Source organism: Macrotis lagotis, chromosome X (genome assembly GCF_037893015.1).
Source record: "Macrotis lagotis isolate mMagLag1 chromosome X, bilby.v1.9.chrom.fasta, whole genome shotgun sequence".
NCBI classification, from domain to species: domain Eukaryota; kingdom Metazoa; phylum Chordata; class Mammalia; order Peramelemorphia; family Peramelidae; genus Macrotis; species Macrotis lagotis.
The window spans coordinates 401533407-401537769 of NC_133666.1; the positions used below are offsets into that span (position 1 = coordinate 401533407).

At 38.8% G+C, this 4363-nt stretch overlaps 1 pseudogene; it reads left to right on the top strand.

The window, feature by feature from the left end:
- The first annotated feature begins 2078 nt into the window (after window positions 1-2078).
- On the top strand, window positions 2079-2420 carry LOC141502820 (eukaryotic translation initiation factor 1 pseudogene; annotated as a pseudogene).
- The last annotated feature ends 1943 nt before the right edge of the window (window positions 2421-4363 follow it).

Sequence of the window (4363 nt, forward strand, 5' to 3'; positions counted from 1 at the left end):
TATTATTTTCCAGTTTTCCCACCAGTTTTTATTAAAGAGTGAATTCTTATTCCAGAAGTTGGACTCTTTCAGTTCATCACACAATAAATTACTATAGTTATTTAATATTGTTTCCAGATTTCATTATTCTTAAGTACAAATGCAGTTGATTTTGAGGGTTTATTTCATATCCTGCAGATTTATTTAATGCAGCAATAAATTCCCTCAATTAGTATATTTGTTGATTCCCTTGGATTTTCCAATAAAAGACTATATCACCCCAAATTTGAATACTTTTAATCTCCTCTTTGCGCATCTTTATAACTTAAATTTATCTATCTCTTCTTATTACTAATGTGATCATACCTAGAACTATACCAAAATATCATAAGAAGAGTGGGCAAATCTTACTTTTCTCCTGGAACCATTAGTAAAGGTTCTAGTGTAGCATATATTATTTACTTCTGTTTTTAAATAGTTACCTTTGGGGAATGGAGCCAAGATGGAAGAATAAAAGCATAGGCTTATTTGAATTTATCCCCAAGTTCTTCCAAATACTTTTAAATAATGACTCTTAAACAAATTCTAGAGCAAAACAAATTCAAAAACCCATAAAAAGATGAAGTGAAACATTTCTCCAGCCAAGATGACTTAGAATTTCAGTCAGGAAAGATCTGTTGCACTAAGGTGAGAGAGGAAAGTAGCCCAGCCCCAGCAAGCCAGGAGGAATCCTCATGCAGTAATGGCAATTTCCTGATATAACCCACAGACCTAATTGTCCAAAGACAGTTAAGGTCAACAGGTATGTCACACCATAGTGAGTGGTGAACCTGAAGCACAGTTCAGCACAAATAGTGCCAACACAATACCACCCTTACCAAACTAGGACAAGACCTTGAAAAACACGGATCAGCAGTAGCCAGTAGCAGTTACTGCTTCCATAGCTCTTAGCCTAAAGATGGTTAGGAACAGTCAAACAATTGGTCAAAAGGAAATTATAACAGTTTCTTTGATATCACTGAAGCAGGATTATGATGCTTAACTAATACTTGGATATGGGTCACAGTCTTGGGTTGTAATACCAGAGCAACGTAGTCCCACACCAGAATTTGTGGCTCCAGGAGAAGGGGGACTCTCCTTGCAATTCCAGTTCAGAAAAGAGTATTTGTGGTCACTCAAAAACTAGAGTACAGGCACCTCTCCTTGGAAGAACTACCCTCAACCATGGAAGCTAAGGCCTACTTTAATAAGAGAGTTAAAAGTCAAGTAATAGATTGGGAAAATGAGTGAACAAGAGAAAATATAATCTGACCAAAAGTTACTATGGTGACAAAGAATATCAAAATACACTCTCAGAAGAAGAAAATAGTCAAAGGTCCTATATCCAATGAATCCAAGAAAAATATGAATTTGTCTCATGCCAGAAAGAATTTTGAAAATGAAGAAAGAGTGGTAGAGAAAAAAATTGAGAAGTGAAATGAGAGTTATGCAAGAAAAACATGGAAAAACTATTCACCATCTTTGTAAAAGAGATACAAAAATACTGAATAAAATAATACCTTAAAAATAGAATTAGACAAATGATCAAACAGCCAGTGAGGAAAAGAGAAGAATGCCTTAAATAACATAATTGGCCAAATGGAAAAAGAGGCACAAAAATTCACTGAAGAAAAAAATCCCCTTAAAAAGTAAAACTGACCAATTGGAAAAGAAGATATAAAAGCACATTAAAAAATAATAATTTTTAGAAATTAGAATTGATCAAATGGAAGTTAATGAGAAAAATAAGCAATAATAAAACAAAAGTAAAAGAATGAAAAATGGAAGAAAATGTGAAATATCTCATTAAAAATAACTGACATGAAAATAGGTCCAGGAGAAATCATTTAAAAATTATTGAACTACCTGAAAGTCATGAACAAGAAAAAAAGCTTAGGCATCATCTTTCAAGAAATTATCGCCCAGTCACTGAACCACCCAGAGGACTCAGCAGCCTCCACCTCGAGCCCCCTCGCTTCCCGAAGCTGTGTCCCTCAAGACCTCCTTCTCTTCCACAGCCTTCCGAGGCCATTTCCCCTGAGGAAAAAGAATCGTATCATATGTCTGCTATCTAGAACCTCCACTCTTTTGACCCCTTTGCTGATGCAAGTAAGAGTGATGACGTGCTTCCCGCTGGGACTGAGGATTATATCTATATAACAATTCAACAGAGAAATGACAGGGAGACCCTCACTACTATCCACGGAATCGCTGATGATTATGATAAAAAGAAACTAGTGAAGGCATTCAAGAAGAAATTTGTGTGCAATGGTACTGTAATTGAACATCCAGAATATGGAGAAGTAATTCAGCTACAGGGTGACCAGCTCAAGAACATATGCCAGTTGCTTGTGGAGACTGGACTGGCTAAGGATGACCAACTGAAGATTCATGGGTTTTAAAAGTGCTTGTGGCTCACTGAAGGTTAAGTGAGGATTTCCTTGCAATGAGTAGAAATGTCCCTTCTATCCCTTGTCACAAGTTTAAAAACCTCTCAGCTTGTATACTCTATGGGGTCCGCTGTTTAACTTGGACTAGAGTAACTCATTCATGTAAAAAACTGAAAAGAGCCATGCCAAAAAAATAAATAAATAAAAGAACAAAGAACAAAAAAGAAATTATCAATTCAAGAAGAGTATGGAATGAATTATAGGATCTGATGCTGAGTGAAGGGAGCAAAACTAAAAGAGCAATGTACACATTAACAACAATATGAAATGATCAACCCTGAAAGATGCAGCTGCGCTCAGCAATTCAGAGAACTAAGACAACCATATTAGATGGGTTCTGGACAATGCTTCCAGAGGAAGGAAAAAAAAAAACAAAAGATAAAAACCCCTTCAGAACCTTTTGATCACTTTTGTTTTAAAGGGGTTTTTTGCAAGACAATGAGGTTAAGTGTCTTGCCCAAGCCACACAGTTAGGTAATTATTAAGTGTCTGAGGTCAGATTTAAACCTAGGTACTCCTGAATCCAGGGCTGGTGCTCTATCCACTGCCCCTGAACACCACTTTAAAAAAAAATAAATCTATTTCTTTCTCTTAATCCTAATTCTTCATATTGAAAATGACTACTCTGTAAATATGTTTAACACAAATGCTGTATGTAAAATATCAACCTGACTATTTGCCTCTGAGGGGAAGGAGGTGGGAAGGGAAGATGGAAGGAAATTTTGTAGCTCAAAAATATACATATGTATATGGATGAATGTTGAAAAACTTTCATGACATATATTTGGAAAAAAAATATCAATTAACAAAAAATTACAAGGAAAATTGCCTAGATATTCAAGAACCAGAGAGTCAAATAAAAATTAAAAGAGAGACTTCGGGCCAAGATGGTGGAGAGAAGACAGGCACAGTTCTAAAGTCTCCTGATCTCTTCCCCATCTATCACATGAAATAAACCTCTTAAAAGAAATCCGAACCACAAAACCCAGAAAGGAAACCAAGGAGAAAGAACATCTACCTCAGGATTTGTCTCCCGCAGCAGCCTTGGCTGAGTACTGGGGGTGAGTTTGGGCTCAGAGGGAGGATCAGCCCCGGATCAGCCAGACTAACAGCTGAATTGGAAGCGAGAGTCTGAGGACCCGAGGGCCGACCTACTGGATCATCAGTGGGGCTGGATGAAAGGGGCTTGGGTCCACGGGGAAGCAGAGGTGCTGGTGTTGGTGCTGTCCCCCTGGAGGTTGGGGAAGGGGCTACGGGGAGAAGTCTGGTGCAGGAGAGCTGTGGACACCATCCCTGGGCTCCTCAGGTCTGAGAAAATCTGAGTCCATGCTTCCATTGCACTGAGACCTCCTCCAAAACAAACAATTGCAAACTACTTCTGCCTCAGGCCCAGCTGTGTGAGCAAAAGAACCAGCCCAGCTGAGGAATGACCTCAGGCCAGGGTAAAGCCCACCATTGATTAAAGGCAAAAGAATTCAATAGCTCCAATTCCTTCCCCCAAGCAAAGGGAGAAGGCCTATCAACCAAGGTCACAGACACTCCAGAGAAAGCAACCAGCACATCCTACTGGCCAGCCAGAGAAACTGCACTCAGTAAAGCCTTAAGTGATCCCAAGGGCAGGTGAACCAGTCCCCCCCGCCCATAGCATAATGAAGAAGGGTCAGCAGAAAGGTGGATCCATAGAAAAATTCATGGAAGGGAAAGACCCCAATTCAGAGAGACCTGGAACCTCTGAGAAGAATACAATCTGGTCTCCAGCACAGAAAGACTTCCTTGAAGAAATAAGGAAGGAGCTTAAAAATTTGGGAGACTATTAATACCTTGCAACAAGTAAACAAAACCTTAGAAAGTACAATTGGACAAACACAAAAGGAGAATAAATCACTCAGATCCTC